The following is a 24,991-nucleotide window of genomic DNA, read 5'->3' on the forward strand; positions in this document are numbered from 1 at the left end:
ACGACGTATATGGGAAAAGAATCTAAAGAAGAGTTGGATATATGTCTGTATAACTGATTCACTTTGCTGTACACCTGAAACACAATGTTGTAAATCAACTATACTCCAATAAAAATTAATTTAGAAAAAAGAATCTGCCATCTAACCTCTGAGAATCCACCCTGGTGAATTTCAGTGTTAGACCCTACCCCTGCGCCAAGGTCTCCTTGGTCAGGTGTACTACTCTCAGGGCAATAAGTGCCCCGTAGAAAAGTGATACAGAGATCCCCTGAAGCAGGTGAGAGGCAGGGCTCCGGCATTTCCAAAAGACTAAATTAGAATAGGTTAAATGTTATTCTTATAATAATGTCACCCTGACTTCCATTCTAATAAGCTTTCTTGAATAGGAAAAAAAAAATACATTACCTCTGGCCGGGAGAAGTTTGCACCATCCACGGTCTGTTTTATTTCTACCAGTGTTGGGAATTCGTAATTCTAAAAGGCGTGAAGTTTACTGATTATCATAGTGTTTCCTTCCCTTTCCAACCAACCGGATACCACACCAGGGTATATGCCCACGAGAGCATGCCACACACCGGCTAGCTGATGTCTGTTTAGCTACTGGGTGAGAGGAGGAGAATCATTGCTCGAAGACACAAAGTTTAATTAGGCCCACCTCATTATGTTTCTCCTTGATGAGTAGGGTTTTAAGCCCAACAGTTACCAGCTCAAAAGCAGAAAAAAATTAGCCCGTGCCCTGGTACGTTGAAGAGAGTATGCAGTACGTTAACTCAGCGTCAATTTAATTGAATTCCTCCTTGCTCATATACGTGATGGTTTTGAAAGCCACTCTCCCTTCTACCTAAAAGTGCAATAAAGCCACTCAATTTCATCTGTCCACTTCGCATGTTTTAAAAGGTGTGTGCATTCAGGAACCCAGTGAGACGATTCCTTTGTTTCTGAGTTTTTCCAGCCTCCCCTTTTTTCCCCTCACCTGTGCGATGAGGCTGGGCTAGAGTCTTAGCGATATGTCCCCAAAGAAGCATCCTCACACCCTCACACAGCGGGGTCGTTCCTGTGTGTGGTCTCGTTAAAGGCCGATGGGTTCAGCCTTTTCCCCAGCAGGTAACTCTCCGTCTCTCGTTAAAGGCAGAGGTAGAGAGAGTGTGTCATCCAGAAGCTTTAGTGACTGAGCCTGTCTTCTGGTTCGATCCCCTCTGATTCGGGCAGAGCCCCGTCCTAATCCCTGGAGAGGGATCATAGCTCAACCTGGCCCTGGACCTGAAAACCAACTCTAACCTCCAGCCCCACAAACCAGACAGTGTCTGCCCAAGACGCCATGACCCTGGGACCCTGGTTCTGTCAGTACATGTGTGCTGCTGCGCTCGTTGGAAGAGGAAAGCATAGCTTTGTGTCCTAAGTGGGAACGGGACGTTTGCTGACGGGCTCAGCAGCAGTTAATATGTGCTCTATCTGCTTTACTTCAGGCAATGTTCTCTTCATTCCCCTCAAGCCTGCTGCCAAAGTTAATAATCCCTCTCATGTTATGTTCTGCATGAATTCACTTTTACATGGACATGCTTGCCCTGTTTCCTACTTTTTTTCCCTAAAAATTTCAGCTCTGACTTGAAGCTAATAAGTTGTGACATGCAAATCACCTGATTATATCAAGGAGAATGTTTTATTAGTACTATTGACCGGGTAGGATGAGAAGGTCAATTCATGGATGAGAAGCCTCAAGGGTCCGTTTTTTTCACACTCTTACAATACTAGAACTCATCCTTTTTTTAACTGCAGTCCCTGTCGAGATCCAGCGGAGACACTGCTGCAGGCTCTCCTGGCAATGATTTGTCCTCTGTTTGCCGCTTAGACTTCACCAGGGGATCTGGTTCAGTGGTTCCGGTAATTACTACTTTGCTGACCACCTCCTGCAGGCCACGCGCAGGATGTGGTTTCTTTGTCTTGCACTTAATTGGATGCTTCTGCTGTCCACATACTAATCTTGGTTGTCTCAGTCACCCATTCTGATTATCCTGGGTTCGTACCTCTTCCCAGAAGCAATTCACTGTTGCAGCGCCCTGACCTGCCAGCTTCTTTCTTTGTCCTCCAGCTTTTCTTCCGTATCAGGTTCCTTTGCAGTTCAGCTCTCAGAACTTAGCTTCTGGAAGCTTCTCATCTTTTGAACAGCCTTTGTCTTTGAACATATGAGCTGGGAGACCATACTCTCTATTCTCAGAAATGTTTTGAAACCTGTCTTCCCAGTGTCCAGTGTCTACCTGTAGCTCTGCATCAGAACTTCCTCCTTGGCCCGTACAAAGGCTAGGTTATTGTTAACTTTGGCTTGATTCCATGTGTCATTTCAATGAAAATTGTATCCATTGCCAATGAGTGAATTGTATGAAAATAGCTGTGGGATCCTTGAGAAACATGGGGTGAAGAGGAGGTTACAAGCAATACAGGTTCATTTTGTGACCCTTAGAAATCTACCCTATAATAGATGGACTTGTCATTTGCACCTGCGGTCAGGTATGAAACAGTAAAAGTATGTAACAAAAATTAACATTTTAAGAGGAGAACTCCATTAGAGTATGTATTTTAGGGCTCTTCCCCAGGGCATTCTCATGTAGGTCAGTACATTTTAAAAAGCCAGATTAGCATAATATACTTGGAAAATGTTGATGGTTCATTAAACCTAATGTTTGATTTTCTGAGGAATTAAGAAATATTCTTGAATCTGAGAATATTTACTTTACTGCATTCCTTAAACTGCTAATTTTGTAAGACAGAATTTGGAGGCCCATTTGATCCTTCTCTGTAGAAGAACAAAATTGTGGTGCTGATTTATCTAAAATCTTGAATAATACCCTGTAAAAGATTAAATTTGCTTAGCGTTTAAGGTCAGTCTGAAAAGGAGACACATTTTGGTAGTTTCCAGTGTCTAAAATTCCATGTTTTGTTTGTTGGGGGATATATTTTTTGTTTGTTTTTGTTTGAGGATGGGGAAACAATTTGAAATGAGGTGATGCTAGAAGCATATGATTTATGAAGAAAACACCCAGCCTCATTAATGGTAGGGAAAACCAGTTCACTTTTAATGAACTAATTAATGGGAAAACCAGTTTAGCTTTTAGTACTGCGAAGGGGGAGTTAGAATAGTCCAGTACACGACGAAACGATAGTTCCATTCATTCATTTACTGCGTATTTGCTGGGTACAAGAAATTGTAAAGACCAGTGTTCAGCAGTGACAATGAATGAGATCAGGATACAATAAGAAATATAAGCACTCAGTAAGAATATTTGCATTTGATATCGCTTTTTCAGTTCAAAGTGCTCTCACTAACGTTGCTTCCTTAGATCATTACACTGTGGATAGCAGGGCGGCCCTTTGTTTCCCCTATAGCCTTAAAGATGTGAATGCAAATGTCCTGTTTAACCGGAAGCAGTTGGGAGCGGAGTGTGGGACTCAAACTTCAGTGCTCTGACAGTCCTGGGGGGTTTTTGAGAGAGTCAGGTGTGAGCGCCAGGGGATTCATCAGAAGCAGGGCTCATGGAATTGTCATGGCCACTCGGTGCCCTGCGTACAGTGACTTAAAGTCCTTCCACTTCTTCTTTGAGAACCTCTGCTAAAGATCCTGTACTTCCGCTTCGTTCGAATTACTTAATGCAGAGCTGAAAGAAAAGCCTGAGCATCTGAGTCTGAAGTGGTCATTTTGTTCAGATGGGACACTTTGAATAGAAATAATTGTTTCTTTCCAAAGTTACACTGACTTATCATAACCCTCACTGGTACTTAAGGCTTTTACCCCTTGGCCCAACTCCAAAGGAAGAGTGTCTAGATAGAAGTAGCTCTCCGGTCTAATCTATCCATTGTCTTCAAAATGGAATTATCTTGAGGCAGGGGGAGGGGTGGGTGCAGAGCACAGATGATTTTTAGGACAGGGAAACTACTCTATATGACCCTCTAATGATGGATGCATGTCAGTTATACTTTTGTCCAAACCCACAGAACGTACAGCACCAAGAGTGACCGCTCATGTAGACTCTGGACTGCGGGTGATGATGGCATCAGTGTAGGTTCTTCAGTTGTAACAGCTGTGCCGTCTGGTGGGGATGTTGCTCCTGGGGGAGGCTGTGTATGTGTCAAGGTGGGAGGTATGTGGGAAATCTCAGTGCCTTCTGTTCGGTTCTGCTGTGAATGCAAAACTGCTCCCAAAAAAGTCTTTTTAAAAAATGGAATTCTCACAACAGCTGAAGTAGGTAAATACCCACATTTTGTTCTTTTTTCAGGAACCACTTTAATATTCTGTTACTAGCAATTATCAATTTGTGAATGGAAAAATTGACATCTTTTCCATATAAATGGTTTACGTTTATACCTGCTTGGGTGGGAGTATCCTTGAGGTTGTGGTCACCCTAGCATAGCTCAATAAATAATGACACTTTACTGTAAAATAAAAGCCTTATTTAGTGTTCATTCAGGCCACAGATACCTTTTGAGTTCCTGCCATGAGCCAGCCTCTGCTAGGCTTGAAACACGGCAAGAAACAGAGCAAATACAATCCTTACCCAAAGGGAACCTGGAATCCGGCTCCAAGACCATCACATTTTTGTTACTTTTCATATTTTTGAATGGTTGAATAAAAATGGAAACTTTAAGCCAAGAGAGCATCACAGCTGTATATTTTTTTACTTGAAATCTTGAAACTTCACGTATGATCTGGTTAATAACATGTTAATGAGCCACCAAAACCGGTACCTTGGGTTTTTGTTAAAGATTAAGCTATGAATTTGCTTCTGCCAAGTCAAGTATATTCATTCACTCCCTCATTTATTCATTCATACTTGCATGAAATACCTTTTGGGCACCTGCCATGTCCCAGGAACATTGTTAGGTGCTGAGGGACATCAGGGAACAACGTAGACCACAATTCCTGCCGTGGGATATACATTCCAGAAAGGACAAATGATAATAATCAATATAAGTAACTTACAAATTTATAAAATATTTTACATAAAATAAGTGCTAAGGAAAAAGAAAGTAAAACAGAGAAGGATGATACAAGGTTTGCATTGAGGAGAGCATTGATATTTTATATAAGGGGCCTTGCTGAGGCTTCTCTGAGTAGGCCACTTTTGAATAAAGACCTGAAGTTGGTGAGTAAGCCAGCCAAATGGATATTGAGGAAAGACCATTCCAGGCAGCAGGGACAGCACATGCAAAGGCCCTGGGTCAGGACTGAGCCTGTCATGGAGCTAGGAGGCTGGTGTGACTAGAGCTGAGTAAAAGCAGGGTGTGGTAGCAGATGAAATTGGAGAGATATGGGGGTCATCACATCAGGTAGGGCCATATGGGCCATAATAAGGGCTTGGGTTTTATTGTAAGAGAATGAGGCAGAGCACCACTGGAGGATTTGAAGCAGAGGAGAAACACCATCTGACTTGTTTTCACGGGGTCACTGTGCTACTGTTTGGAGAGTAGAGTGTATGAGGCTGGGCAGATCAGTGATGGTCATGGAGATTTTGGTGGCTTGGACCACAGTAGTAGAGTGGGGGATGGTGAGGACTGGTCCAATACGGACATTCTTTAATGGCAGAACCATCTGTAGGGTTTGCTGATGGATTGGATGTGCGTGAAAGGGACCAAGAAGAGATGAGCATGACTGTAGAGCTTTTGGCTTCAGTCCCAGTGAGGTGGAGTTGCAGGTGCCCCTAGCTGAGGGGATAAACCCAGGTAGAAGCAGGTTGGGAGCTCAGCTATGGACGTGTTAAGTTTAGATGCCTGTGTGATGGCCAAGTGGAGATAACTGAGTAGCTGGTGGGATGTGTGAGTCTGGGCTGTCCCACATTAGAGGTCAGAAAGAGGAGGAAACAAATGAGAGAGACTCAGAGGTGATCAGTGATGTCACAGGAAAACCAGGTGATTGCCGTGGCCTGGAGGCTAGGTGATCAGTGCTAGCGCTGCTGCAAGGAGGCATGAATAGGTGAAGGCTGAGACTGGCCACTGGATTTAGCAAGGGCAAGGTCAGTGAGTTGGTGAGGGTAAAAGCCCAACCTGAGTAAGATTCAAAAGACAATGAGAGTGTCCTTCAGTGGGTAAATGGATAAATAAACTGTGAAACCTCCAGACAATGGAACATTATTCAGCACTAAAAAGAAATGAGCTATCAAACCATGAAAAGATACGGAAGAAACTTAAATACATATTGCTAAGTGAAAGAAGCCAATCTGAAAAGGCTACATACTGTATGATTCCAACTATAGGACATTCTGGAAAAGACAAAACTATAGAGACAGCAAAAAGTAGTGTCCAGGGGATGGGGGAAAGGTGAATAGGTGGAACACAGGATTTTTAGGGCAAGGAGAAACTGTTCTGTGTGATACTATAATAATGGATACATGTCATTATATATTTGTCAGAACCCATAGAATGTACAACACCGAGAGTAAACCTTAAGGTAAACTCTGGAGTTTGGGCCGTAATGATGTGTCAGTGTAGGTCCATCCGTTGTAACAAATGTACCACTCTGATGGGGGATGCTGGTCACGGGGCAGGCTGTGGCTGTGTAGAGCCAGGGAGTTTACGGGACCCTCTGTACCTTCTACTCAATGTTGCTGTGAACCGTTCTGCTCTAAAAAGTAAAGTCTATTAAAAAGAGAGAGGAGAGGAATTAGAGGTAGGAGGTGGATAATGGTTTACAGTTTTGCTACACAGAGGAGCAGGAAAATGGTCAGTAGCTGGCAGGGAAGTGGAAGATCAGGAGAAGGGTTACCTTCTTCGTTTAAGATGGGAGAGTAACATTGCTTGTGGAAAGAAGGTAGACCTGCTGGGCTGAGTATTTGGTAGGTGAGTGGGGTTGGGACCTCCTGCCCGGGTGGAAAGCTGGCCTCAGGAACAAAAGAGAAAGGCTGGCGGTAATTTTCACGGGTGGGGAGATGTGCTGCTGGGTTCTTGTGGGAAGTCTTTTCTGTTGGCTTCTGTTTGTTCAGTGGGATGAAAATGTAAGGAGAATTTGAAACAAAAGGGCTTAAAAAACTCACCAATACACTTAACCAGTTTTTTCTGCCCATCTCTCAGTTTTCACCATCATTTCTTTCAAGCTAGCCCCTCAGCTCATTCAAATTAAAATTTCCATTTGGCAGTGCTTGTTTATCTTTTCATAAACACAGAATTACCAAGCTTTCAGTGGAATCTTTCTGATTGTGGTGTATTTCCCAGGGCTGACCAGTGATGAGATTTCACCTGTACAAAACCTGTACAATGGAAAGTCTGCTTTTTTGGTACAGTGGAATTGTTAGAATGTAATATTGTTTTGGGAAACTCTGGATTAAAAGTAAATACAATTTGGTCATTTGAGGAGCAGGAAACTCATTTTACATTTTATTTTATTTATTTATCTATTTATGTATGTATGTATTTGGCTGTGTCAGGGCTTAGTTGCAGCACGCGGGATCTTCATTGCAGCATGTGGGACCTTTCGCTGTGGTGCGCAGGCTTCTCTCTAGTTGTGGCGCGGGCTCTCTAGTTGCAGCACGCGGGCTCTAGAGTGTGTGGGCTCAGTAGTTGCGGTGTGTGGGCTTAGTTGCCTTGTGGCATGTGGGATCTTAGTTCCCTGACCAGGGATCAAACCCGCATCCCCAGCACTGGAAGGCAGATTCTTAACCACTGGACCACCAGGGAAGCCCCTCATTTTATATTTTAAATGGTTCTATTTATTGGACTGATTAGAAACAGCATTTAAGGCCTTTCAGAGCAGAGCTTCTCAATGGCTATGTGGGGAGAGCGACATGTAGTTTGAATACTAAGTATTATATTTTATATTTATTATTTACCATTTTGTTACTCAGTCCAAGCTCAGACTGCTTGCTGCACGAAAGGCCAATAAGTTGAGAGACTAGTTGTTGGGGCAATGAATAGCCACTTTATTGGAATCTCCAGCAGACCGAGAAGATGGTGGATTAGTGTCCCAAAGAACCATCTTACCTGAATCAGAATTCAGGCTTCTTTTATACTAAAGGGGGGAGGGGGTGTGGCTGGTTGTTGCAGACTTCTTGGTGTGGGAATCCTTTGTTCTTGCATCTGTCCACATAGGTCAGGCCACTGTGTTCCTATAAACCTCCCACAAGACAAATGTTATTCTCTGTTCTGCAATTTTTAATCTCTATATGAATGGAAAAGTGCTATACCTTTAAAGGTCACAACTAACTTGTATATTTCAGGCTACAGGCAACATTCTTAACTTGTAGCAAAAGCAATAGAATACAAAGGTTAAAGTAAAAGAAACGGATCCAATATGGAGTCCGATTTGTTCTTCCCTATTACAGTGCCAATTACAGAAATTAATGTTTGAGAGAATGTTCTGGGCTGTGGAAAAACATAAAGGGTTATCCCTCCCCTCCCCCGCCAGTGAGAAGCGGGACCCCACCCCGTGATGGATTTCTTGTCCTTGTTTCGTTTATCCAAAAGGAGCGTTGACTTTTAAAGTTAATAAAGCGCTGCTTTGGATATTCACTCTTTCTGTCTTAAACGGTAAAACAAAGCCAAGTTAGTGTCAGATCTGAGATGCTTAAAAGTGGGGGGGGACCCCACGTGCCTCTACTTCCCCTGACTCTACACTGTGCCCTCCCTAAACAGGGGGCTCACTGCTTTCTCTTCAATGATGTCATACAGAGACGTGGGTTAGGAAAAGAAGAAAAAGTGACTGTTTTCTCTTTTTGTGTTTTTATGTAATGACGTTTCCAAAAAAGAAATCCGCTCAGGAAATGATGGTTTAGTGGAAGTGAGAATGTTTCCTAAGACAGATGGACTGAAGCGCTGCAGAAGGAGCTCTGTGGTGCAGCGTTGTGAAGCGGTGACGGATTCTGGAGGCAGCAGCGCAGCGGGGCGCGGAGACCGCCAGCCTCCCAGCCTCCTCTCTGGGACACTCTGAGCTCTTTGTGGCTGAGCCGCCCTACTGCGCAGGTGCGAGCCCTGGGGACCCAGCTGGTGGGAAGCAAGATGTGCTGAATAGCCCAGCTCTGCATCGCTGGGCTGTGCGACTAAGTTGAGCCACACTCGGGAAAGGGTTTGATGCCAGAAAGTAATATTTTTAGAAAGGGAAGAATTCATGTGATTCTATCAAGCAGCTTGTCCTTCCCACGGCTGGCTCTGTGGGGTAGCACGTGGGTCCACAGAAGTGGCAGATACGTTTTCCTGCTCCCTAAGGGTAATTGCCCACAAAACAAATGATACCAGTCCCTTTTTGGGGAAGCAAAACATAAGCCCAATGGTGATTAGTTTCCACTGACCAAAGTCTTCAAAAGTCTTCATATTTTTGCACCTATGTGTATATTCACCCACGACTGTTGGCTTGCGATTAGGCTCCCGTCCTGAGGCACCAGAAGAAGAGGTGAATGTATAGGATTTGAGTTTTTCATCCATATGACCCTAAATCAGGACCCAGATCAAAGAAAGGGCTGACACTGACGTCACATAGCGCTTGCCCATCTCCTTTTTTATATAGAGCATTTCTAACCACTCACTTAGCCCCTAATAATACACTGTTCTGCCTTTTTACAAATGTTCTCTTTTTGTTTCTGCAACTGTATTTTTCATAAGACAAGAGGAGCATGGAGCTGGTTCTATGTTTCTTTGTAGAACCTGCAGCATCTCTTAAGTGTTTGATCCATAATAGGTGTGTCATATAGACCCGAACATCACAACCAAAGCACATTCCTGCTTTTTGAGCTATCAACATTTATGAGAGGGGTTGATTTTCCAACTTTTATGTTGCCTGGTTGAATCTCTCTCTCCCACAAGAGATACCGTCCTTTTCACCACTAAGCTTCCTTCTCGTTTATTTGCCAAGGATATTTAAAATAGAAGAATCTGCCAAAGTATTGAACATTCCCTGTGTGTTTGTGTCAAATACTTGATCCTTTCCCCACTAATATCCTAGGGGGAGAATCAGTGCTCTTTAGGCTGTCCAGTGTTTAAAAAAACAACCTAGAGGCAATCAGTCATCTCATGAACTTGGCATTGTGGTTTCATTACTGACCAGGGTTCTTGGCCTTCCTTAATCAATAGAAATTGATAAGACGTCAGACAAGAAATTCAGGCAAGGCTTTATTGGGGCCCCTGCTGCAACAGCTGGGGAGCGAAAACAAGTAACCGTTTCTCTTGCTTGCTTCCCTCAGGGTGGGGTGAGCTGGTCCCTTTTATGGGGTAAGGGTAGGGGCGGGTCCAAAGGTCGGCTGGAGGCGTGGCTTAGGTGTTTTGCCCACTACTTAGGTGGTGTTCTGTGCAGGGTGCATGAACAGTACCTCACTTTTGCTCCTGACCCCCTGCTCTTGCTCCCGGCTCTTCAGAAGTGGCAGTTGGGTTTTTGGTCTTTTTGTATCTTGTTGTCCATAATTTGCCCTAATTGCTTGTGCATGCAGTTATTTTTAGTTCCTTAAAGTTTCTTTGTATTCTGTTGCTGGAGGAGAGACATTTAGCCAGCTACAAGCGCTGCAGCAAAGGGTCCCAGGTCCCAGGTACCAGCCTGTCTCAAGTTTGTTCACGTGTTTACTTGGCTGTGGTTTGGGTTTTAGTTTTGTGCTCCTGACTTTTATCCTGAAAACTCATTCCTGAAAAGTACTGAATGCTTGTTCCTTCCTCCAGGTCACTCTCACCTGCTGAGATCCTCTGGGGCTCTCCCCCTGCCTCATTCTGGCTCTCTGCATTTGCTAACCTGGGACTTTGGGGTGAATGGGAAAGAAACTGATAAGCAATTGAGCGCGGTGTGGGTAGGGAGTGGGTTCTGCGATTACTTCACTATTCTCATGTTTTCAATGAGGATTTGCAAAGGGGGCTATAAACTTTATATCCAAAAAGAGATCTGAGATGAGAATTCTCTTGTCCAAATAGAATGACAAATACCCCAGGTGCGTGGGAAGCAACAGGGAGATAAAACCATATGATACTGGTTTGAAGAGTTAAACATTTTTGGTAACATTTGAATACATTGGAAATGTACTCCTCTGATAAAATAGAACTTTTTTGGCACCATGAGTAGTTTTGAAAAGGCAAGGAAACATAAGAAGTAGTCATTGTGCGATATTGCTGTCAGTGTGGGCTTAACTCTGAGCCTGATTTATTGCAGGTAGGCAGGTGAGTAATAAAGGGGCAATTGGAATTCTCAGTGCTGAACTCTTAGGAACTGTCTGGGAGCCCAGCCTGGCTTTTGACCTAGTGATGAGCTTGAATTCAGCAGGCTCATTATATTTCTTATTTCATCTCCATTGAAAAACAAAACAGACTTGAAAGTAATTAATTATAGTTAGGTGTCAATGGTAAGATAAATTGGCTCCAAGAGTTGTTTTCTTATCAAGTGAACTAATATCCCTATGATGGAAACTTGGCAACAGTTTACATTTGTTTTTTTTTTAAATTTACTTTATTGAAGTGTAGTTGATTTACAAAGTTGTGTTAATTTCTGCTGTGCAGCAAAGTGATTCAGTTATACATATATATGTATACATTCTTTTTCAGATTCTTTCCCAGTACGGTTTATCACAGGATATTGAATAGTTCCCTGTGCTCTGCAGTAGGACCTTGTTTATCCAGCTTATGTATAATAGTTTGCCTCTGCTAATCCCAGACTCCCAGTGCATCCCTCGCCCATCCACCTTCCACCTCGGCAATCACAAGTCTGTTCTCTACATGTGTATTTTCAATCTCTTAAAGTACCCTTGTAAATTGTTCCAAAAGAGGTGGTTTTCTGGGAAAATGTTGAGCATAAATGTCAGGTACGTCTCGTGTCTGCCTGGAACAGCCTCTTAGGACTGCTTTCCTCATAGGCAACACTTTCTGGGCTTTATAGCCTTCATCAGCTTGCCATATGCAACGCCCTGTGCTAGGGTTTCAGAGTTAGAAGAATCAAACATATCTTAGAGCAGCATGTAAATGATCACCATAATACAAGTGACTGTACCAATGAACATTGCTTTCAGCTGCGGTAAAGAAAAATCCCAATTTCTAGTGGCTTAAACTGGTGTGTGGGGGGGTGATTTTTCTCACATTATATCGTCCGATGGGGAGCGGTTGCAGGCGTTGGTCTAGCTGGCAGGTGTTTGGTGCAGCTTCCTGCCTGCCGCCTCCTCCCCTCGGGCCGGGCCCTCAGCATCGCAGGATGGCCCCTCTGCTCCCCGCATGCTGTTGGTGATAAAGCGGGGAAGAAACAAAGGTTCCCCAGACAAGCTTCCCTCCAGCACATTTCCAGGGACAGCTGATTATCCCGAGCTACGCCCGTGTGGTCACTCCTGGCTTGTGGGGTGACAAGGACAGGAACTGGTGGCTCTGCCAGCCTCTGGTAGGGACAGGCGAGGGGGAAGGGGGCTACGTGTCTTGGGGGCTGTCACAGCAATGCTGCAGGTGCGTAAGCAGAGACTGAGGCCCGCGGGGGCTCGGGGACAGGTCAGAAAGACGAAAGGGAGCAGTGCGTGTGCAATCGTGCAAGCGTGAAGGGCAGGGTGTGTTCTTCTGGGAGCATCTCCCGGTTCTCTTTGATCGGCCCTGAGCAGGCAGTGAGGCTGACCCGATGGGCACCAAGCGTGCACCTGGGGGTCTGAATCTTAACCTTTCGCAGTGGGAGATGGTGGCGCGAGGGATGGGCAGAGCGGGAGAAGAGCCGGTAGCTCCTTTGGGTACAGAGGAGGGATGATCAAATCCTCAACCATAACACCGCAGTGATGACAGAGGAAAAGGAGGGAGCAGGGGCGATTCTCCCAAAGTCAGGGGCTCTCGGTGTGCCCTTGCACGGTGGTGGTGAGGCAGAGCGAGTCGGGGATCCTTCTCAGGCAGCTGGCGGGCGGACAGCGGAGCCAGTGTCCGAGTTGGTTTGAGGGGCGAGCTTTCGGGTTCCTTCGCAGATTTGCTGCGTTAGAGGTGGTTACGGTACATTCGCCTCTAGGTGGTTGGGAACGGAGGGCTGGGTTTGATTGGGAGAACTGGGCAGTTGGGGTATATATAAATTAGGGACTCCTTGGGGGCTGGGTGGGGAGGTGGGGAGCATGTAGGTACCAGTAGAAATAAAATGTCTGGGTGGGGTCCAGGGGAAGAGGGTGGCCCACTCCAACTCACTGTACGGTGATGGAATTCATGTCAACTTAGGACTTTATAGTTTGACATTTCCTTCTAGAGGATAAGATTTTCTCTGATGAGCTCCTATTAGTAGACACTTGCCCCAGAGTGAGTTCCCTTTAGCTACTGCACTTCCGCCCTTGCTGTGCTTCTCTTCCCTGATCGAGTCCTCGGATTGTGATACCCTGTCATTCCCTGTTGACAGAGGTCAGAGGAGGAGGAGACCTGAACTTCTCAGCTGGTGTGGGCTGTCCATGGGGCCTTTGACCAGCTTGGCAGGAGCGGCCGTGACTGCCCCACGCCACCCCCACCTTATGGCATGGCGTGATGTGGCTGAATCCGTATACACCACAGCTCACACCATCTCCAGACCCGGCGTCATCTGAGTTCCCCTGCTCCCCCCCCCGCCACACTCAGTGTAGACTATTTGGACTGTGGAGGGAAAGTATAATAAGACAGAATCAACTGTGCTGCCACAATCCCAAAGGAGTTTTCGAAGTTCACGTGTCTTGACAGTAAAACTGCCACCCATCTCAGGGGCGTTCATGGTGCTTCTTAAACAGATACCCTACTAATGCATATAGTTATTCAGTGCACCCTACTGACCAAGCGGCTCTTCTGGGCACTTGGGCATGGAACAGTCAACAAGACATCTTAGTATGTAACTAAGTAAGGCGGTGTTTGGTGCGAGACAGGAAACTGAGATGGGGTAGTGGCTTCAGAGTGATGGAGGGGATGGGACCACTGTCGAGAGGGTGCCCTGGAGCCCCCTCTGAGGCAGTGATATTGGTCTGAGACCTGAATGAAGAAAAGGAGCCACTCCCGTGACAGAGCTCAAACTTTCTGAAGAGGAGACAAAAGGCTGGTGTTTTCCAGAGAGTAGTATGTGAGGGGGGTAGTAGTAGGAAGTTTGGTCAGAGAAGTAGTCAGGGGCCAGATCTTCAGAGTCCAATAAGCCGTAGCAAGGAATTTAAGATTGTGTTCTATTTCCAGTACTTGCAGTGACAAGTCATTAGAGGATTCTAATCCAAGGGGTGATGTGATATGATTTTCATTATTCAAAGATGACGTTAGGGACTTCCCTGGTGGCGCAGTGGTTAAGAATCCGCCTGCCATAGAGAACAAATGTATGGACACCAGGGGGGGAAAGTGGCGGGGTGGGATGAATTGGGAGATTGGGATTGACATATATACACCAATATGTATAAAACAGATCACTAATAAGAACCTGCTGGATAAAACATAAATAAAATAAAATTCAAAAATTCAAAAAAAAATAAAATTCATATAAAAAAAAGAGAATTTGCCTGCCAATGCAGGGGTCACGGGTTCGAGCCCTGGTCCGGGAAGATCCCTCGTGCCATGGAGCAACTAAGCCCGTGCTCCACAACTACTGAGCCTGCGCTCTAGAGCCCGTGAGCCACAACTACTGAGCCCGTGTGCCACAACTACTGAAGCCCACGTGCCTAGAGGCCGTGCTCCGCAACAAGAGAAGCCACTGCAATGAGAAGCCTGCGCACCGCAACAAAGAGTAGTCCCCGCTCGTCGCAACTAGAGAAAGCCCGTGGGCAGCAATGAAGACCCAACGCAGCCAAAAACATAAATTAATTTATTAATTAAGAAAAGAAAAAAAAAAGAAGTGCTCCCTGTAATCTGTCAACCTTGTGCACCGCTGTTGGGTATAGCAGAGCTGTCTGAGAAGTAGTTTTGTTTAAAAAAAAAAAAGCAAAGCTAACCTTATAGTATTGAAGTGGGTGGAATGGTGCCCCCCACGCGCCCCCAGTTTATGTTCAGGTCCTAACCCTGGATCCTGTGACGTTATTTGGAAAGAGGGTCCTTGCAGATGTAACTGAGTTAAAGATCTCGAGGTGAGGTTGTCCGTGTGGGCCCTGAATGCTGTAACAGATGTCGTGATACGAGACAGAAAAGGAGACGATGCAGAGGGAAGGCCAGGTGGAGGTGGAGGTAGACACGGAGTGATGCGGCCACAAGCCAAGGAAACCACCTTCCTGGAGGCCTGGAGCCACCAGAAGCTGGGAGAGCACGGAGGATCCTCCCCCAGAGCCTTTGCAGACAGTGCGGCCCTGCCAACATCTTGATTTCAGACCCCTGGCCCCCAGAACTGGGAGAAGATACACTTCCGCTGTTTTAAGCCGCCGGGTCGGCTTCTCAAGGCAGCTACAGGGCGCTAACGCAAGTGTCTCATAGCTTTGGCACACATCAGTGGCTGGGGGAGTGGAATCGTGAGGGGAAGTGAGAGACTGAGAAAGTGATGCAGGAGAAAAACCCTGGGCCGTGGGTCAGCAGCAGGGAGAATGATGAGAAGTGCTCTGCTTTAGGACATATTTTAGAAGTGAAACCAATAGGATTTGCTGATCGAGCAGAGGTTGCGGACAAGGGAAAGAAGAAATTTTTAAAAATCAGAACCAGATGCCAATACTGTTGCCTGAAACGAGGAAGACTAGGCTAGGGAAGGGGCAGATTTGGGCTGAGGTTTTCAGGGTGAGGGGTGATGACGAGGGCAGAGGTGGTCCTAAGTATGTCGTCATCGAGACATCTTTCGGGGACATATTAATTTTGAGATGCCTGTATCACATCCAAGACAGGATTTTGAATAGGATGTTAGGCATAAACTGAAAGCTCAGAAAAGAGGACAAGTAAATTTGGGAGCCATCACTGTAGTATATAGATCAGCGGTTCTCAATGCTAGCTGTATGTTGGAGTCTCTTGGGGAGCTTAAAAATATATACCAACATCTGCACTTCATCCCAGACCAATTGAAGTGACATCTCTAAGGTATTTAAGAGCCCCCAGGTGAAGCTAATGTACAGCCAGGTTGAAGAACCACAGGCGTAAAGATGGTACTTAAAGCCTCGGGTCTGGATGCCATCATCCAAGGCAGAGCTTCCTCAAAGATGTCATGCTGCTGTTAGGTCACAAGCAGGCTCGACTCTGATCCCCCTCTGCTTTCCGGTGGCTGTAGTCTGGGGTTGGCGGTGAGTGTAGACAGAGTATGAGGGGTAAGTCCTGGAGGGCTGGAGTCTGGCACGCTCATCACGGAGGAAGGACCAGCAAAGGACCCTGAGAAGGAAGGGCCTGTGAGCCGGGAGACAGCGAATGAGAGGGAGAAGCCAAGGGAAGAAACTGTTTCAAGGGGGCAGTCAGCTTGGTCAGATGGCGCCTAGAAGTTGAGAAACGTGAGAATAGAACCGTTTGGGGGATTTCACTAGACGGAAGCCATTGGTGACCTGGAGGAGACAGACCTGTTTCAACACAGTGGTTTAGATGGAGGTCATATTGAACCAGTAGAAGGAAGGGCATTGGGGTCCACAGATCTTCCCACCAAAGCTGGACCAGTGAGGGAGGCCTCTGACGGACCTGTTCCTTCTGCTTTCCCCGCTTAAAATCCGGCATATCTGTGAGCTAGAAAATTCTATTCAAAGTGACGCTTTTGAGCCCAATATTTCATCTTTGGGAATGTGGTACCCGAATCCCCTTATTAAGGTGTCAGCTTTACAAGTGGGTGTGTCATCTGCGCCTCTGTTTCCATTCACGTAAATCTTTTTCTTTTCAGTCTGCCTTTGCTACAGAGGGATCCTCTCCCCAGGCTGGGGCATCAGTGAGCTTTGTGTGGCTGCTCTTGAGCAAGGTGGTTCTAGTTGAATGACTTCGTACCTGAATGTAAATGAGGTTGTCAAACCCCGCTGCCTGGAACACATTCAGGGCTCAGCAAACATCAGTTGGAACTTAGGGCTGAAATCACCTTAAGGCAGACACAGCTTCCCCCGGGGAGAGCCAGGTGCACATCTGGGGGTCCCTTGGGAGGAGGGCACCTGAGCCACCGGGGTGGCTGGGAGAGCTTGGCCCTTTACACGCCCCCCGAACTCCCGCCACCCGGACTGTCCTCACCCCCCTGCCTCAGTCCTGCTCTGTCCTCAGGGCTCCCACTCCCCCCCAATGCCGAGCCTGGAGGGCTGCCTTGCCTTTGGGTTCTGGCTGCAAATCCTCTGTTCCGCTCTAGTGCTCGGCGCCCCCCAAGAATCCTGTCCCCCCGCCCCGGGAGTTTCACAGGAGGATGAGGTCAGGCCCAGCATCTGTGGGGAGCCGTGTCGGAGCGGATTGCACTTCCTTCAGCCTTAGAGAAATAGCATTTTCTGGAACGCTGCTCATCAGTGACGGGTTGGCAGGACCAGGAGGTGCTCTGTGGGCCGCACTGCTGCAACTCCCCCCCGCCCCAAGGCTGGCAGATGGACCTGAGAACTGTGTCCCCCATCTAGGAGCAGACAGCAGGTGTGCATGGGCCCCCTGGCAGTTCTCCTGAGGAAGCCCCAGAACTGACATCCCCCCATCCATCTGGCCCACACATGTCTGAGCTGCCTACAGCCTGGGAGTTTGTGCCCTCAAAGCACAGCCGGAGGTGTTAAGCCATCTGTTCAAGGAGGTTATGGAATTGTTACAGACTTGTAACCGTTTATTTTTTTTAAATATATAATTCCACCACCATTATTTATTCATTCATTCGTTCATTCATTCATTTATTTATTTGGCTGCACTGGGTCTTAGCTGTGGCACGCAGGATCTTTAGTTGCAGCATGAGGACCCTTAGTTGCAGCATGAGAACTCTTAGTTGCAGCATGCATGTGGGATCTAGTCCCCTGATCAGGGATCAAACCCAGGCCCCCTGCATTGGGAGCGCAGAGTCTTAGCCCCTGGGCCACCAGGGAAGTCCCTGTAACAGTTTAAAAAGCACATTTGTATCTTCATGTCTCTGAGTGCCACACCTCTGTGTCCTAATTGATCTTCTGTTCATGTGCTAACTTCCAGCACTGCCCTGTACCAAAGCAGGATTTCAAGGAGTAAAGAAAAATCTAGAATGTTCTCCTCGATGTTATGTAGATGGAAAACTGTTCTTACATCCACACCTCAAAGCCTTAACTTTTAAGTCTGTCCTTCTAGGTTATTTTCAAATATAGACAGAATTAGAGGGAGTTGCATAATGAATCCTCCGTGTACCCACAAGCCAGCTGTCAACACGCTGAATCTTCCCATTCTTGTCTCCTCCATCCCACACACCTCCCCCACCTGCTTTTGAGTTTTCCCTGGCATATCGGGTTAGTAAGTTTTGGCCAAGCAATGCTGCAGTGACGTGGCCCTGATCTCAGTGGCTTCCGGTAACCAAGGCACGTGTCCTTGGCGGATGCATGTGGCTTTGCTCTGGGACCAAGGCAGCAAGGCGAGCCTCGCCCTGTGGAAGACCCACTCACGGGTGTTCCTGAAGGAGATCCTGTGCCGACTGGGCCATGACCCAGAGCCGAGAGAAGTGAGATTTCCTAGAAGGAAAAGTCAGTCACGTCAGACCCTAAGAGAAGTACAGAGGTGTTGTGTATTCCCATATCGATGGTGTGATAGCGTTCCTATCAATTCGTCTGTAGTCCAGGGGCAGGGAGTTAACATGTGAAGTTCCCTGATTAGGAACATGTACTCCAGGGGAAGTTAGTTAGCATTTGAGAGACCCTAACTAGAAATCCACTCTCCTGAGGTCTCAGCAAGGCCTAAGTATAGACCAGAGTCCATGAATTAGCATAAGGAGTACTACAAGTATTTTCATGGGTAAGATGGATGGTTTTCCATTCAAGTTACGTAGGTTGACTAGAGATGTTTTTCATCTACTCTTGCACGAGGGGGTATAAAACCTTCAGAACCCAGCAAATGGATATCCTTCACCATGGCATTCCAGCTCGAGGACTCGGCCGTCTTCAATGCTCTGCCACTTCACCAAGGATCCTGAGGATTCTGTCACCTGATTGGACCAGAAGGTGGTTGAAATCTGGCTTCTAGAGGAGTGTGGTATCTGCCTCCGCCCAGCCTTTCAAGTAACTGCTTGTTGCAGCACCTAAAGGAGAGAGAACTTGAACTTCCCTGTGCTAACAATAGGTTGTGTGGCTATGTAGTGCCTCTTTTCTTTGTATAGAACATACCACCTAGTAGAGAAATTTTGTGGGAGGGGTCTCACCTACCTTTAATCATTGGAATTTCCTGGGATCTACCCATAAGAACGTGGTTGTGGTGAATGGGGCCTTACTGGGCCGTTTACAGTGAAGGGAGTGAGAAATTGAGAGGGGAGCCTTTGGATTTTTCTGTTGGAGTGGGGGTCATTAGTGTTGTCCCCAACTACAGAGAGGCCACAAAGTCCTGTGTATCAGATTGTCCCCCGAGTGCTGTTGTTAGGTGTTTCGTTGTTACCAGGAACTGCTTTACCCATCAGTGTGGAAGAGGAGTCTTGAAGGATGGAGGGAAAATTAAAATGTGAGCAGAGAACAGAGGAGAGAATACAGACATCTTCAAACTAGCATGCCTAGTGGCCAGTCTGGAAGAGCATACGTATTGTCGAGAGAATTGTTAGTTCTTTCAGCATCCGTAGAAGAGTTTACTTGCTCTGTACTTCCTAGGTACCGGCATCTGTGCTCACTGCTTTACATGGATGCTTCGGTGTAATCCTCATCATACCTCCAAGAGGTAAGAGGTATTATTCATATTTGACAGACGAGGAAATGAAGGCATAAAGTTTTTGCAGGGTCACACAGCTAGTAAGAAGCAAAGCCGGGATTCAAGTTTAGGATGTCAGATTCCTCGGCCCGTTTCCCTAAGCACCACCTTTGGTTTACACGTGTGGTATTGCAAAGGACTTTTTTGTTTGCACTTTCCTCCCTATGTTCTCAGTGTTCAAGAGCATCAGAGTCTTTAAAGTCAAATGGAAGAGAAAAAAAAAGTTTATTCCAGGAACCTCTGCCTTTGAAAGGTATAGAGATTTTTCCACCAAGGTGAAGTAGACACCTGTGTTTTCCTGCCAGAAAACCTTGGGACATCACTGCTTTGAGTCTCTGTAAAGCAAGGAGTGGTTTGGTCCAGCAAGCATCCAGGGCTCCTCCACCCCTTTACACCAGACAAGAGTTTAGGACCACTTCTAGCCTGGATTGAGGCTTGGGGACAAACAAGAACTATGCTGATGATCTGCATGGCGGGGCTTGGAAATTCAGGGTCCAGTAAATGGTGTGTCGTCTTCCGGTCCTCCAGCACTTTTTCCTTTACCTCTTGAGCCTGTCTTCCACAGGGCAAGGTGCCCGCTGTTCCTAGAGGAAAAGAAATTGGAATTGTCCACACAGCATCCTTGCCCGGGGGGAAAACGCCTATGGCATGTATTTTCAAACCCTGTTCTAAAAGTGCGTGACTGGGAAGCCTTTGCAGTCTAAGAACTTTAGACCTCAGGGAAGTGATGGCTGCAGGATAATTCTGTCAAACCCAAAGGCACACCTGAGGGAAGTGGCCGGTGGAGGAAATATGATCAGAAAGGCTTGTTTAAAATACTGGCGCTTTCAGAAGGACTAGACCCTTGTTCTGTTGCTTCCTTCAGCTTTTCTTCTCATTGTCATCCTGTTGTCAAAAATTTCTAAGACGTGGTCAGGCATGGGTGAGCGAGGAAACGAAACAGCCGCGCTGTTTTGCACAATCATGAGGCTCTAGATCAGGATTCCAACTCTTTCGTCAGAGGTCCCAGGGGTGGAAGGTAGGTCTGTGTGTGACAGGCACACGGGGGGAGCGGGGGCCTGCACAGGTGTGCTGACCCCTACACAAGGAGCGGGGATGGGGTGCTGCCGCACGCACGACAGCAGCAGCCGGGGTGAGAATGCCGGACCACGGGTGTAGAGCATCTTCTGTGACAGTCTGTGACGTCTGCAAGAGGTTGATGTGGATGGTACTCATCAGGAGGGGGTACAAACCCTCCCATCCCTGTTCTCGTGGAATTGGGACCAGGTAGACCCGGGGTGACCCACACATTTCTTCTACATTAGCTCACAGGGGAACAGAGGTGGAAAGAAATCCTGAGAGTAACCCCAAAGCAAAGGCAGCAGTGAACTAGAAACAGGGACTTCCCTGGTGGCACAGTGGATAATAAGACTCTGCGCTCCCAATGCAGGGGGCCCGGGTTCGATCCCTGGTCAGGGAACTAGATCCCACATGCATGCCGCACCTAAGGAGCCCACGTGCCGTAACTAAGGAGCCCGTGTGCCACACCTAAGGAGCCCGCATGCTGCAACTAAGGAACTGGCGTGCCGCACCTAAGGAGCCCGCATGCTGCAACTAAGGAACTGGCGTGCCGCACCTAAGGACCCCGCGTGCCGCAACTAAGGAGCCCGCGTGCCGCACCTGAGGAGCCCACGTGCTGCAACTAAGGAGCCCTCGTGCCACACCTAAGGACCCCGCATGCCACACCTAAGGACCCCGCATGCTGCACCTAAGGAGCCCGCATGCCGCAACTAAGGAGCCCTCGTGCCACACCTAAGGAGCCCGTGTGCCGCACCTGAGGAGCCCACGTGCTGCAACTAAGGAGCCCGCGTGCCGCACCTAAGACCTGGCACAACCAAATAAATATTTTAAAAACAAAACAAAAAACCCCCAGAAAAACAGTGAATTAGAAACAGACTGGGCCAAGCAGAAGTCTCAGGTCCAGGGGAGGATCAGGACAGGTCACTGTGCTGCCTAGATAGCTGTTGATGAAAAAAAATCAATAAACAATCAATAAGAATAGAAAAGAGTGTTATCTGAGCCATCTGAGGACTATAGCCCGGAAGCCAGCTTCCCATATGACTCTGAGGAACTGCTCCAGAGAAGCATGGTTTTCAACACAGTTTTATGTCTTGTCAGAACAAAGAACATCCAACAAGTCAGGGATCCATTCCTTGAAGGTTTGAGAGAAACAGACCAGCACATGCGCGCAGCGAGTCAGCACGGCCTTGGCACCTGGGAAGGCAGTCTTTTCATCAGAGGCGTCCCAGCCTTGGCATCCCAGGAAGGGAGGCATTTAACCTTTGTGTTTAGCGTGGACATTCTTTACTTCTGGTCAGTGTGCCCTTTTCTTTAAAAATTAAAGCAGACGTACAATGTAGATTTGACAGGCCACAAACAGGTTCGTTTTTTTTTTAAGTTTATTTATTTTATTATTTATTTTATTTTTGGCTGGGTTGGGTCTTCGTTACTGTGCGCAGGCTTTCTCTAGTTGTGGTGAGCGGGGGCTACTCTTCGTTGCGGTGCGCGGGCTTCTCGTCGCGGTGGCTTCTCTTGTTGCGGAGCATGGGCTCTAGGCGCTTGGGCTTCAGTAGTTGTGGCTCGCGGGCTCTAGAGTGCAGGCTCAGTAGTTGTGGCGCTTGGGCTTAGTTGCTCCGTGACATGTGAGATCTTCCTGGACCAGGAATTGAACCCGTGACCCTTGCATTGGCAGGCGGATTCTTAACCACTGTGCCACCAGGGAGGTCCCTGGATCCTAAGTTTTTGAAGTTCGTTTTTCCAGTAGACTTTGCCATGCTCAATCTTTTGGGCCCCAAAATGACATGCATAGCCTTAGAAAAATTTAAGGAACACCAAATAAGTAAGGTATTAACATTTTGCTAAATCCTTCCTAGTTTGTAAAGGATTTTAATGTGGTTCTGAGATAAAAATATGAGCTTTGCTTTGCGATTTATCTGGGGAGTCAGTTGAACTTGAGTAGATTATTCACTGCTTCATTACAATTCACTAGGACTGAAGGTTTCTGTCTGGTGCATTCAGCTGTCTATTGCAAAAGAATTGCTGTGTACTCAGTAAAGCACTGAAAGTGTAGAGACTGCAGATGAGATATAAATTTTACATTGTACTTTCCACTAACAAAAATTATTTATGCAAACATCAAAAGGAGAAACTGGCTTTCAAGAGGCATCTACACTTTAGTGATTTTTAATCTCTTAGTGGGAACACATTACTGACCAAAAAAAAAAAAATCATTACTGCAGACAGCCATTCTAGAGTCTTGTAATGATTATCTCTATGGCTTGGAGATAACATTTTAGTAAATGGAAGTTTAGTTAAGATTCTAATAAAAAGAGCCATTATCATTGGAGAGTAAAAACTGTAGCCTAAAGTATTTTAAAACTAGAAATTAATTTTTTTTCTACTAGTACTGAAATCGTGTAGTTTATTGGAACAGATGCTACAGAAGAGGTGGCCTATGTGAAACAGGTGTGTTACACTTTTAGTGAAGATAATTCACAGCAATGCTACCAAACAGTAATAAAATCATGGCTTCAAGGCTTTTACGTAGTCTAACAAATTCAGCTAATCTTATGTTTTCTCTACACAATTCCTGCCAAAGTCAATCCATCCCTTACAGTCTCTGCTTGATCCCCTGTTGTCTCCTGATACTTTTGGTCAGAGGCTCATTACCAAATTTGTGAATCACTTTCCAGTTGGCTTTGTCGTGTTAAATAAGATTCCATTATCAGATTCTGTTTCCAGATCTCTGACCATTAAAATATCCTTCCTCCTTAATGCCTGGCATGGCTCTGATTGGCCCCTGTCTTCTGTGATACGGGCTGCTTTACTCATAAAGTCTGATTCCTCTGTAAGGTGTTTTTCCTCAAAAGTGAAGCGTTCACATTTCTGCTGCTTCCTTTTTTTGCATGAACGTAATTCTACAAGCTTTCTCCGTCCTTCATGTTACCCTCTGGAAACCCTGACTGACTCGTCTCCCTCTTTAACCATGCCCAGAATCAGCTGAAGCATTCCAGGAGCTGTGGGTGTGGGAGGACCGGATGGATTCAGGACCCGATGCTCAGAACAGTGGTTCTCTCAATCCTTCTGAGCGTCTGAGCTCTGGCATCTCTTTCCAGAAAATGCACGGGTGTGGAGATGTTCAAGTGCATACAATTTCAGTAGATTTGCTGGGACTCCCTATTCGTTCATAACCTTCTGGGATTAACCACCTTGACTGTCGTGCTGAGGCCACGCACAGGAGTAACCGGGGCAGCTTCTTGGTGGCCGCATAGACCTGGGCCCCCCACCCCCACCCCGGAAATTGGTATAAAGCAGAGAATCAGGAGATCTGAAGCTGAAGGTTTTTCAGAGTTATTTCTAAGCAGGATATATTTTAGAAATCAGATTTTGAAGCCACTTTTCAATAATAACCCCATGAGTGATGGGGTTTTTTCAGAAGCTGATTTCACCCAAAAAAATGCATTTAGTTGGCTTTTTCCTGGACGGACTTGTTCGGACATGTGCATCCTTTCAGGATGAAGGGCTTGTGAGATTTTAAAAACAGTCCGTTGGCTTCTCTCTTGCAGGCATTTGTCAGATGAAGTCTCTTGACTGGCTTGATTTGGGAATGACTGAAACCTAGTGGAAAGTCAGAGACATATGTTTTGACCACTGACCCTAACGTGTGGACTTTTTTTAATGTCTGTTTTGTGGAATATATGGCATCTTGGAACCTACAGAAATGACAAGGTGGAAAAAAGGTTAGCAGTTTCTGGATGTGCCGTTTAACCAGATCATCGAACAAAATATTTGAAAAGAAGCACTCAGCCCTGTGACTTGGTGTGCTTTCATCTTCGTGTATCTTCCTCTTTTTTGATGTCTGTATCCTCACTGAGTCTTCCCCCCATCTTCCCACTGTACCATCATCTGCCTCATTCTAGTGTTTTGGAGCAAGTCTGTACTGGCTTTGGGTCCTAATGAGGCTCCTGGGGAGGGTTGGGGGGAGCGGAGTGGGGAGGGGTACACCCTCCTGGCAGAGAAGCATCCTTTCACGCATGCATTTTCCCTGATGGCCTGAGACGATGAAGTGTGAAGTGTTAGCTCCCTCGCACACAGATCTTCTGTTTCAGCCTAACAGTGACCTCCAAACCAGGCTTGGATGCATCGGGAAGAGCTGGGTAGATCTGATCCAGAGTGATGGACTTCCCAAATGTGTGGCACCCACTGTTGAATCTTACTGCAGTAACAGGATAGAGCCTTTGAAGCACCAGCGTAAATTTCGCCCGGCTCGTCTCCTGGGTGGGAGGGGAGGAGGGGTGGACGGCAGGCGTGTGTTACTTATCAGGTG

The 24,991-nt window shown here is 46.5% G+C and overlaps 1 protein-coding gene and 1 long non-coding RNA gene across 2 annotated transcripts in view; both read left to right on the plus strand.

Moving 5' to 3' along the window:
• KCNK1 (potassium two pore domain channel subfamily K member 1) overlaps positions 1-24,991 on the plus strand; it is a 47,676-nt gene that overhangs the window by 16,379 nt on the left and 6,306 nt on the right. The gene's annotated exons all lie outside the window — the stretch shown is intronic.
• On the plus strand, positions 1,844-24,911 carry LOC132350607 (uncharacterized). The gene is made up of 4 exons (XR_009497955.1): positions 1,844-1,881; positions 8,727-8,940; positions 24,231-24,404; positions 24,774-24,911. It is a non-coding gene; the product is annotated as an uncharacterized LOC132350607 (long non-coding RNA).

The sequence above is a fragment of the Balaenoptera ricei genome, chromosome 16 (genome assembly GCF_028023285.1).
Source record: "Balaenoptera ricei isolate mBalRic1 chromosome 16, mBalRic1.hap2, whole genome shotgun sequence".
NCBI classification, from domain to species: domain Eukaryota; kingdom Metazoa; phylum Chordata; class Mammalia; order Artiodactyla; family Balaenopteridae; genus Balaenoptera; species Balaenoptera ricei.